Genomic DNA, 12,490 nt, shown 5'->3' with positions numbered 1-12,490 from the left:
TGGGACACCTCTGGGCACCAGGAGGGTGTTGGAAATAGTAGGGCAACGGAAGGAAGCAAAAGCCTGATCTACAAACGTGGAGACAAATTCTCTCTCTCCCCTCCCTCTGACTTAAGGGTCAAAACAAACTGCAAAGAAAGTTAATTTGGGTTTGAAAAAGGGGTTTTGCCAGGCAGGGTTCATCCGATTGTCCTAACGACTACACCCACCTTGCATACAGTGAACTGCATGGACCGAGCACTACATTAAAGCATCTATAAACTCACCCTATCAAACTCAAACGGATTTGGACTCCAATGTAGCCCCCACAACAGGTCAGCTTTCTGGGGCAGGAACTCAGCACCACTAAGGGACTAGTTAGAATTGCTTTGGAACCAGCCTTGCTGCAGCTTCAGCACATACTACAGACCTGGCCGTTTTTATGCCACTCTCTTCACCAGGGAATGTGACCACATGGTGGCAACGGACTGTATCCAGCCAGATCGTGTGTTCAACAAGACTGGCAGATTTCTTCTGGTCTCTTGCAGTTGTTCTAGCCGTCGCAGGAATGCTCTTGTACCTAGCACGGCTCTTGCTATAGAGACATTTCCACTGGGTGTTTAGGCAGCTGTCTGCTTCCTGAGGTACCTGCTTATTTGGAAACCATCTGCCCAGCAGCTGCATCTCTTTATCTCTTGATATCTTCTCTGGAATCTAGTTTCTCCCCCAAGTGCTCAGGGTTAAGATGAATTTTTTTTAAAAATAGTCTCTGCCCTGCTCAGGCTTTACTACAAACAAAATAATGTTTTCCAAGGAAGGTAACAAGGTGTCATGTAGCAAAAGCATCTCTCCTGAACGTCTGCTGGAACCATAGGCTTTTCCATACCTCTCAGGTCCTTTGGTTTGTCATCCTGTGCTGTCTTAACTTGGGGCCTGCTCCTGAGCCTATTGAAGGCAATGGGAATTATAGGGCACAGTCACTTAAGGCCCAATCCCACAAGGTGCTGATTACCTCTTACATATCCCTGAACGCCCTCAGCTCCCCACTGGGCATGGAGAGCGCTTATCAACTTGCAGGGGCTGCTCCTGACCTTGTTAACTTCTCAAAACATGGCCCTGTCCTTCTAATGACTCGTCAACAATTTGCCCAATGACACGGAGTCTGTGGCAGAGGCAGGACTTAATTTCCAGTATCCTAAGTCCCAGATCAGTGTCTTAACCAAACGACCATCCTTCCTCTCACAGCTCCATGGTGTGTTTTCTTATCCCCTGCTAATACTTGGCTCCAATGATTATAACAGCCTGCTCCTTTTTCTCAGCTAAACCTGTTAAGGCCCTGCCTTCACTAGAAAAAATAGTGGGTCTTTTTACCAAGCGTGGTTAGCTAATGCATGGCAACATCCTAGAGTGGGCAAGGCAGCTGTAGTTGTTATGGATTAGATCAGGGGTTCTCAAACTGTGGGTTGGGACCCCAAAGTGGGTCACGACCCTGTTTTAATGGGGTTGCCAGGATTGGTGTTAGACTTGCTGTGGCCCAAGCTGAAGCCAAAGCCCAAGCCCCACCGCCCGAAGCCAGAACCCCACCACCTAGGGTCGAAGCCAAAGCCCGAGGGCTTCAGTCCTGGGTGGCGGGGCTCAGATTACAGGCCCCTGGCTGGGGCTGAAGCCCTTGGGCTTCAGCTTCGCAGCTCCCCACCTCCCGCCCAGGGTGATGAGGCTCGAGCTTTGGCTATGGTCTGGGTGGTGAGGCTCAGTTGGGCTCAGGCTTCGATCCCCATCCAAGTGTCGTGTAGTAATTTTTGTTGTCAGACAGGGTCGCGGTGCAATAAAGTTTGAGAAATGCTTGATTAGAAGGTCAAGGTTAACGTTTATCTTGACCTGTGACAACTGCAAACCAATTTTTTACCTCAGGATTTTACCCTCTATTAGCTACCATGTGTTAGCTAACACATTAAAACAAAACAAAAACCCCACCTTTTCTAGTGTGGACATTCCCTTAGCTCAAGTAACAGAGGCCTTTGTTTTGGGGGTTGAAGGTCTTGGGTCAAGTCCTGACAACTTTAGTGCTTGTATGTGTGGGGCTGTGGGGGGCTACAGGAAACAGTTGTTCTGGGTTCTGCAAAACCAGTCCTCTGAATGCAGAGCGCCCACTGAAATAAAAACACAGCGGGCTCACAGGATCGGGCCCTGAATGCCACTCTCCCAGCTGATTTAACAACAGAGGTGTCTCTTCTGCACCCAAGAGCTCATGTTACTCTTAATCATCCTAATCAAAGCCATGAGCTTGCCGTTTCTCTAGGAACGGCTTGTGCCAGTGACGCATTCATTTCTAATACCAGATTGATTGCAAGTAGCATTAATTTACTGCCATGGCAGGTGGGCTCCTCACAGTGTGACTGGAGCCAAATCCCATCCCCTCTAAAATGAAAGCATCTCAGGACTGGCCATAGCAGTCAACATCCCCCTACACCTGTGTCTTATTTGCACTCTCATTCTGAACCCAAAGAGACTCCTCACTTGCAAACAGTGGTTGTTATAGGCCAAGGTAAGAAACTGATCCGGGGTGAAGAACGTTGCTGTGACTAAGAGCTCTACTAATCATGGAGCTGACCGTATGAGTGGCTGAGCACTACAAGATGCTGAGTGCTCTCAACAAGCATTGACTGCAATGGAAGTAGAGTGCACTCAGCAGCCTCCAGAATTAGTTTCTTCACTGACAAGGACCTGGGTAAAACACGGGAGCATATTTTGGCTCTTCCAGAGCACAGGAAGGAGTTAGAGCCTGGGTCCACCAGGCTTTGTGGTTGGAACCCCAGCTTCTCTTGGTTCGTCTTACCCTTAATGATGAGCAGACTTCCCTGACCAGGTCTACCAAGATACCCCTCCATCATCTGGGTCCCTCTCTCTGGCCTGGTCAGGACCTCTCTCAGGATTAGGATGAAGGCCTGGGGACCCATGAGATGGTGGGGGTGGCAGCCAGGGTGGCGAAGCTTGCTCTAGTAGCCAATTTTTTACCCTAAAGTCTCTTTAAGGACCCAAGAGGGGAATGATGGGTGAAACAGCCCATCCCCTCATTATTTTGTTCACCAATAAGGCCTAGTTTCCAACACACCAATTTTGGTTCACTGATTTCTCTTTCCATTTTTCTCAGTTAGGAGGCATGATCTTCACACAGTCCTTGAGATATATCAGGAAGCCTTTTTGTTTGGACTCATTCAGTCTGTCTCCCTTTCGTACCTCATTGACATTTAGTATTAGAGGATTTTGCGACATCTTACAAACTCATGTACTTTTTATAGTTTAGCTCACAATTACAGAATCACAGAATCATAGAATCAAAGAACTGGAAGGGACCTCGAGAGGTCATCTAGTCTAGTCCCATGCACTCATGGCAGGACTAACTATTATCTAGACCATCCCTGACAGGTGTTTGTCCAACCTGCTCTTAAAAATCCCCAATGATGGTGATTCCACAACCTCCCTAGGCAATTGATTCCAGTGTTAACCACTCTGACAGTTGGGAAGTTTTTCCTAATGTCCAACCTAAACCTCCCTTGCTGCAATTTATGCCCATTGCTTCTTGTCCTATCCTCAGAGGTTAAGAACAACAATTTTTCTCCCTCCTCCTTGTAACAACCTTTTATGTACTTGAAAACTGTTATCATGTCCCCTCTCACTCTTCTCTTTTCCAGACTAAGCAAACCCAATTTTTTCAATCTTCCCTCATAGGTCATGATTTCTAGACCTTTAATCATTTTTGTTGCTCTTCTCTGGACTTTCTCCAATTGGTCCACATCTTTCCTGAAATGTAGCACCCAGAACTGGACACAATACTCCAGTTGAGGCCTAATCAGCGTGGAGTAGAGCGGAAGAATTACTTCTCATGTCTTGCTTACAATACTCCTGCTAATACATCCCAGAATGATGTTTGCTTTTTTTGCAACAGTGTTACACTATTGACTCATATTTAGCTTGTGATCCACTATGACCCCCAAATAATTGTCGGTCCAATTATCACCCCACAGAAATTGGTCTATGGCCACTAGGTGTTTGTGGGATGTACTGCTGGTGAGAGGTGGATAGTCTGCAAGTCCTTTGCTTGTCCATAGAACAGACATAGGGGAGGAGGAATAGCTCAGTAGTTTGAGCATTGGCCTGCTAAACCCAAGGTTGTCAGTTCAATCCTTGTGGGGGCCACTTAGGGAATCTGGGACAAAATCAGTACTTGGTCCTGCTAGTGAAGGCAGGGGGCTGGACTCAATGACCTTTCAGGGTCCCTTCCAGCTTTATGAGATAGGTATAGCTCCATATATTATATTATAGTGTGGGTTGCCTAACTATTCCTATGTTTGAATAAGAACCTTCTTCATCTCAGCCCAGCTTCCCCTTCCACCTGATTCTCAGCAAAGCAATGGCTCTATGTTTATAACCTCCACTGGGCCACATTCATCCCTGATGAAACTCCATTGATTTCATTTGAGATGAAGGATGTGAAGCTGTGTCTACATTAGACTTTTTTCAAAAGCTCCCCACAGCTTTATATGTACCTGAAATTTCTGCTGTTAACTGGTTACGATTATGTTCTGTTAGATATTTTAATTTAAAAAGATACATGTACATACATAAGACCACCAGAGGGCAGTCAAGCATTGAGATTATTTAAATTCTCTCTTGTCATCTCTGTGAGGGAAGGGCTATTGGTCCCTGGCTAAAGGACAACAGCATATTGTTATTTAGATTGTGGTTGCACTAGGAGACCCACTCATGAGCCACAGCACACTGCACTGGGCCCTGTACAAACACATAACAACAAGCTGCTCCCTGCCATGAGGATTTTACAGTCTATGCAGCTTATTAACCAAGACAAAAGGTTTATACACTAGCAAGGGGGGCAGCGTATGGACCTATGGATAAATAACTATTTTGAGCATATTTTAAATCAACAGAATATATGGATATTTATACCAGAAAATAAACAGATACAATTGGCTTCTTCCTCACCCATCATTCAGACCATCTCTCCTCATCCCTGCCTTTTTTGGCTAAAGGTTGTTTAGATGTTGATTTGCACCCACAGCCAGTGCTGAACTCTCGGGGTCCTTTTAACTCCTCAATAACCACAACAGAAACACAAAACCTTAACCTCAGTGTGCAGCAAATCTTGCATGTTGCAAAACCAGTGCTTCTCTCTTAGTCTTTTTCTCAAAGGCTGGAAATGTTATCTGCATTGCAGCCAAGAAGTTATCTGCACCCTTACAAAGCTATGAGGTTTGTCTAGTAAATTGCCCCAACCAAACACAAAGAGAAACAGAGAAACTCAGATAGAAGGAAAAATGACGAGGGCCTCTATTCTATTTGGCCCATAGATGGGAGGTGACTCTTGTCAGATGGAGGCTGGAATTGTGGTTCTTTCCTCAGGTAGACAGAGCCCCTTGCCTATCTGAGCACAGATTGGAAGGATGGCACGAGCGGGAGTGGCGCCTGCGGACGGGGCAGCGTGCAGAGCTGTCTGACTGCGCTTCCACGTAGCAGCCAGAGGGGGGACATGCTGCTGCTTCTAGGACCTGCCTGAGGTAAGTGCTGCCCAGAGCCTGCACCCCTGACCCCCCTCCTGTGACTCGACCCCCTGCCCTAGCCCTGAGCCCCCTTCTGCCCTCCGAATCCTTCGATCCCAGCCCAGAGCATCCTCCTGCACTCCAAACCCCTCATCCCCACCCCAAAGTCTGCACCCCCAGCCAGAGCCATCACCCTCCCCGCACCCCAACCCCCTGCCCCATCCCTGATCCTCCTCCAAACCCCTACCCCAGCCCAGAGCATCCTCTTGCACCCCAAACCCCTCATCCCTGGCCCCACCCCAGAGCCCACACCCCCAGCTGGAGCCATCACCCTCTCTCGCATCCCAATCTACTGCCTCAGCCTGGAGCCCCCTCCCGCACTGTGAACTCTTCATTTCTGGCCCCAACCCAGTGCCCTCATCCCCTCCTGTACCCCAGCCCCCTAAGCCAGCCTGGTGAAAATGAGCAAGTGAGTGAGCCTAAATCACACAGCTTTACACCTTCACTAGTGTATGAATTAAAAATCCTTCCTCAAACCATGTGGTGGGTAAACATGCACTCCCTTCGCTATTCTCTCCTCCTCACCCGCAGTCTCACACTCCCTTTTTCCTTCTCTTGCATACATACACAATCCATCTCTTCATCCTGGTCTAATCAGCACCAGGCCCTTTGATTCCATCTCGCTCTGACTCAGCGTCCTGCATCTGACATCCTAACACATTAACACACCCCAGCAACAAACACTCAAACTAAAGACGGCATCTCAGAGCATCCCCCTGGATAAGCACAGCTGGGCTCTTACAGCACTGCTAGCCCAGCCATTGGATTTGCTGGTGCAAAAATTCCTGACATGCTTTGCATCCGTGTGCTTGTGCCTGCTTTAAATCAGCAGATAAAGCAAAAGCCATGGAGGCCACAGGCCTTACAGGGTATTGCCCTCTTGCGATAAAAGGATCATTGCTTGCCTTAACTGTAGACCAGATCTTTCTTGAGGAGACGCCTTCACTGACAGCTTGAAAGGGAAGAGAGACAGGAAGACATTAAAGAGAAAAACTACTGCCCCTGTACGCAGCGGCATCCATTGATTTGAATCAGGACCTGAATCTGAAAAATGGATCTGAACCATCCCAGATCCTGATCTGAACTTCATGACTGACCCAAACTTCCCATACTCTGGGAAAGTTGGGATTCTGAGGCAAATTCAAATCCAGATTTTGAGACCCAGGCCCACCTCTGGGCCTATTGTGGTGCTAGGAATTGATTTGCAGGGTGCCTCCTAACTGGTTTAGATTTGTTTTGAATACAGAGTCAAATTCAGCTCTGGCCTTAACAGGAGCAACTACCCTGAATTTGGCCCAATATTTAGTTAGCATCAATATTTTACTCTATCTGTATTGGTTCTTATACCGCAGTAATCACTATAGTATCTTCTGAGCCCGTTCCAGTCATGCATTAAGCAATGTGTCTAACATCTGTCACATGTTGTTTGTTCTCTCATCCTCTCCCCAGGGAGAGAAGCACATGCAGTGGAATGTCTTGCTTTAGTAGGTGGGTTTTGTTTTGTATCATTTTAAAATATCCACGTGGCTTTGTGTTTGTTAGAGAAGGTTGGTCAAAGAAATGAACCTTGCCCTTAGAGCAGAAGGCAGTGAGGTATGTGATGAACTTCCTGGAAAAGTTCATTAACCATCTCCGACTGGCCCCTGAGACAATTCCGTCTTCTGCACAGACGAGCTTTTACCCTTATTGCAGATAGCTCTGTTGTGCCAGAGGAGAGCAGTCGTCAAACGCACTCTTCAGGCCAGTACTTTAGGCTCTTTTACATACCCTGGGCCCAGGCCATGGAACTCCTTGAAGATAAGGACTGAGAGTTTGACCTTGATTCAGTATTTTGTGGAAGACCGGTTAGGGAGCGAAGAACAGGTGCGATGTGCTCCCAGTAGGCACCGTTGCTGAGGAAATGTGCTGCAGCATTCTCTGGTCTAGTTGGAGTTTCCTAAATAATGGCTCTGTGCCCAAGTGTACTGCACTGCTGTAGCCCAGCTGAGAAGTAACAAAGGCCTGAATAACTGAGGCCAAATCATCCCATCAGGATGGGACGGAGTGTCCTAGCCAACTGGGGTTGATAGAAGGTTTTGCTTGTGGAAACTATCTGGAGAGTTTAGCATCAGCGAGGAATCCAAGAGTACTATACTCCTAAACTATGGTCTGCATTGATCAACCGTAGGCATATACCCTCAGCCAAAGGAGACTGCACCATGACTGCAAACTCCCCAAAATGTTTTCCTCTGCCCGCCAGCATCACCTCTGTCTTACTCTGTAGTATTCTACATATAAAGTTATTTCAAGCATCCCACAAAGCTCGGCTCACAGGATTGATATAGATTTTAAGGCCAGAAAATGTCATTATAATCATCTAGTCTGACTTCCTGTACAACATAGGCTAGAGAATTTCACCCAGTGAACCATTATGTGAAATCCTACATACAAGGGTATCTCAGTAGCCAGCATGTCTAATCACGAGCGCTAAATTTTCTAGGCTGACACTCTGCCCTCATTGATGTCAATGGCAAAACTCGCATCTACTTCAGTACGGCCAGAATTTCACCCCTGGGGTCTGTTCCCAGCTCTGCCACTGACTGACTCCAGGGCAAGTCATTTAATCTCTCTGTGCCTTACAGATTGTCTACACATGGAAATAGCCTGGAACAGCTTTTGCAGAATAGTATAAGGGGGCGGTTGGCCCTTTCCTGAAACCTAATGTTTTTTTGGTTTTGTTCTTTTTGGTTGGCCCTCTCCCTAGAGAGAAAGGGGAAGGGCCAATGAGAAATCAAGATCCTGAGAGTGACAGTCCCCAGGACCAATGGGGAAAGGCCAGTGTGCCAAGTCAGCCTGATTGACAGGGCAGGCAGGCCAACGAGGGAGTCAGGAGCCTGGAGTCCCGTCCTCCGTGTGAGCTGGAGCTGCCTGACCCAGAGCTGGGCCGGGCTAAGGAGAAAGCCGCAGCCTGAGCGGGGGAGCGGGAGCCCTGAGCGTGGGGGGGGCCAGAGCGGGGGAGCGGGAGCCCTGAGCGTGGGGGGCCAGAGCGGGGGAGCGGGAGCCCTGAGAACCAGCCAGGCCGACGGTGAGCCAGGGCTGAGCTGCAGGGGGAGCCCTGGTCCCAGAGCCGGGACCGCAGACTCCCGCTGTGCCACAAGTGACCCCGGAGCGGAGCGCGGCGAGCGGCTGGGGAGCGCGAGGGGGGACCCTGGGCAGAGGGCCCAGCGCAGAGAGACGTCAGACAAGAGGCTTTGCAGGCCGGACTCGGAGCGGGGATGTGCCCCCAACATCGGGGCCAATGCTGGGGAGAAAGGTCCTGTCCCCGAGAGCCTGAGGCGTGTGGCCACCGCCAGAGCAGGTGTCTGACCCGCGGTGTCACCGCGGCACAGCCAGGCCCTGGGACGTGTGAGGAACAGACTGTGACCTGTCCTTATGGCCCAGAGCTGGCTGTTCGCGATGTCCCCATGCCCACGGGGTGGGGTTCCCTCTTTCCTTTAACCATTTCCATTCGTTCCTTACAGTTCTGGGGTTTGCATTTGGTTTGAACTGAATGTAGTGATCAGTGGGTCAGGGAAGTGGCCATTGTGGATAGAGTACCCTGCAGTGAGGAGACCTTAGTTCCTGTCCTAAGTGACCAGAACCAGGCTGGGGGATAAGCCTCCCAGGAATCCTGGGACCAGCCTTGTTGTGGTCATGAGGAATTTACTATATAGTCATATTAAGACAGCATGACAGGGAAAATATTGCGTTTTTACTTATATGTATTAGTCTCCCAGCAAAATGACTGACCAAGCATTATTATTTTATCAACTACAGCTGGTTAATAACACAGTAAAAGTGCCCTGTTCAGATAGTAACATAGACGGGTTAATAATTAAGTCACACAGTGTTTAAGTATCGTGTCCTGCAAAGAGCCGGGGGAGACGCATTAAAGAGCCACTTGCAGCTCCTGAGCCTCAGTCAGAGTATCACTGACTTAACCCTTAAAAGAATCACTTAACCCCTGAAGGGCATCCACCTCTGAAGTGGAACAGAGCCGTTCTCACACGTCATGGCAGCCCTGCACAACATCTCAAGTCAAGCAAAACATGCTTTCTCCAACTAAAACTACAGGGCACATTTAGAGAGGAAAAATATAATTACCTGACTTTGAGAGTTTGGCCAGGACACCAGCGCTAACCCTCTGCTTTTATGGAAATTTCCATAGGGTCCTTTGAATCAAGCTCCTGATTCTGGTCTTTAATATGTCTCAGTCAAAGGATGGTATCTTCAGCAGCACCATGCGCCCTAATGCCAGGGCATTGGTTCAATACTGACACAAGAGCACCATCTACTCCCAGTATTAGAGGTCTCCCCTTTAACTTCACATCAAGCCTGACTTTGCTTAGCTTACAAAACCAGACAGATTGTAGCACTTGGTGTCACGTCTGCAAGGTGTGCTCATGCTCTACTTTTTATTTTATAGAAGCTTCTCCAGGAGTCGATGAGGTGACATTTGTGGAAAAGGAGCCAGCTGAACGTCACTCTATTGTTTCCTGGGAGCAGGTGGGTAGTTTCATTTCAGCGCTGTAACGGGGTTGTTCTGACAACGCAACAGGCTATGCATGCATGCAGGATACTGCACATTGCTACCACATTTCACGTACAGCTCAGCCCACAGGTAAGAGACTTGCTGAGGTTTGTGACACATATTGGAGCAATGCTGTCTCCTTTTCAGGTAATACTCTGGCTTCCAGCCATACCACCTGCAATTGAAGTGTTGTTGAATCTCACAATACAAACAAGCCGCTGATGCATTTAAATGGGAACCCTCTAAGGGACACTTGAGTGCTGCAGAGAGTAGGGATGGTGACTCAGTAGGTGGTTGTAATTCTTCTGTATCAACCCTGAAACCAAGCTGTAGTATGGTGATAGGGCCACTGTATTGCTTGGGGTGTTGTCTTTCAGATGAAATGTAAAACCAAGTTCCTTATGGCCACTAAAGAGAGACTTGTAGTGCAATCAAATCATTCAGTGCCCCCATCTACATCCCACTCATCAGTTTCCCTTCTCAACCTCAACTACTTACCTTCTACCTCTCATATCCCATATCTCCATGTTCATCTTGGACAACCAACATCCCACCTCCACTCCAACCATAAATATAAAACACCAACACACACATGCATGCAGATTTCACTTCCATAATTTCTACATGAAAATAACCACCCAATTTACCTGTGGGCTAACCCTCCACCCATCTTTTCATAAGCAATACAGAAAAACATCTCTCACCGTTTGCAATGTAACACCGAGCCTCACTTACTTACACCCACCAATAATGAAGCCAGGACAGAGCTACATATGATGTAACTTACAGAAGCCACATAAATGCTAAAACCCTAAATTAATCATCCAAATACATGAGCATATAACGACTAATCACAGTCAGAAATAAGGCTGGACTTTGGTTTTTCAGGCTGATGGTTGACAGGTGTGGGCTGTGGTTGATGGAAAGAAGGTGGATGAGGTTAAGAAGGGGTTCTTGGAAGTGAAGTGTCTCTGGCAGGATCTGAAATCTACTAACTTTAATTCAAAGTTAACAAATGTCCTTTTGTGTGGGGATACAAATAAGCTGTAGAGTTTGATCTCTTGGAATAAGTACTGAGATCTCACGAGGTGCTTAGTGCATTGAATTCCCATATAGTCTTCAGTGGGAATTGAGAGTTCTTGACACCACACAGGTAGCACTCAGCACCTTGCAGAATCTACTGATGAACTTTCAGCTCTCGTCTTCCCCCATTACTCTTGAATTATTTGAGTTTAAGTAATGTTTTAGACATTAGACCACTCATTATGTTTTCACAACCACTAGGTGGCATTGTTTACCAGTTTAATGGAGGGGAAACAATCAACTCATAGACTTTAATATTCTCTCTATAGTAAATTTGTAACCGGGTTTCATTACAATGCCTGTTTCTAACTCCCGCTATAACATAGGCTAAGAAAAATGGTTTGTCCTGAAATTTAACTGTATTCTAAACATCAAGGAAAATTTTTCTGCAAATCTTGAAGAAAGGTGGTCAAGTATTTTTGAGTTATAGGTCACTAAAACAAGACAGACCTTGAATATCCGAAAGTATATCTTGAATATCCCTCCACCAGTAATTTTTTTTTTTAAAAGAAGAGTGGCAAATTTACTGGATGGGTCTCATGGTTAAGGCACTGGACTGCAACTCAGGAGATCTGAATATGATTCTGGCATAACTGAAGTCAGAATCTGCACCCTCTCCTAATGTGCTATTAGTTTTCATAGATATATGCAGCAGCACTACCGCTATGAATTTAGCAAATATCCCATCAGTTCTGGGAGCTAATGACTGTGCATGTCTAATCAGCTATTTGGGCTCTATACAGCTGCACATCAAAACTGAAAGCATGCCCTTCCATTAACAGGTGGTTCTGCATGATGGCAGATGCCAAAAGCCATCCCAGACAAGCTCCCTGCATTGTGACACTTTTCCCATATAGATCCAGAGAAGAACGTAATGTATTTGCATGCATTCAGGCTCCATCCGCTGGGCAGCCAGTTGAGTGTCTTTACCTGAATATCTGAATGCCAAATTCATGTGCAAACATGAAGCATTCCAATCTAAATGCCAGTCTTGCAAGTCCTCAAGTGAAAACCTTGCTGCCACATGGCCATTTGTCTGGGAAAATCCACCTCCTTGATTCCCTTTGAAAATCCAGCTCTTGGTGTAATTTAAACAAGAGATGGCCGTTCCTGAGCTTCTGGTGCAGCACTTTCCCAGCACAAGGTTGCATGGTAGAGCCACCTGTCACCAAGAGATTAACTCATCTGTGTCTGGACATGACCAAGGCAAGAGTTTGACAGAGCTAGTCACATTTGAATACCACACCCATCAGTGAGGCAGAAC

This window comes from Chrysemys picta, chromosome 6 (genome assembly GCF_011386835.1).
Source record: "Chrysemys picta bellii isolate R12L10 chromosome 6, ASM1138683v2, whole genome shotgun sequence".
NCBI classification, from domain to species: domain Eukaryota; kingdom Metazoa; phylum Chordata; order Testudines; family Emydidae; genus Chrysemys; species Chrysemys picta.
Note: the sequence above shows the minus strand (reverse complement) of the source record.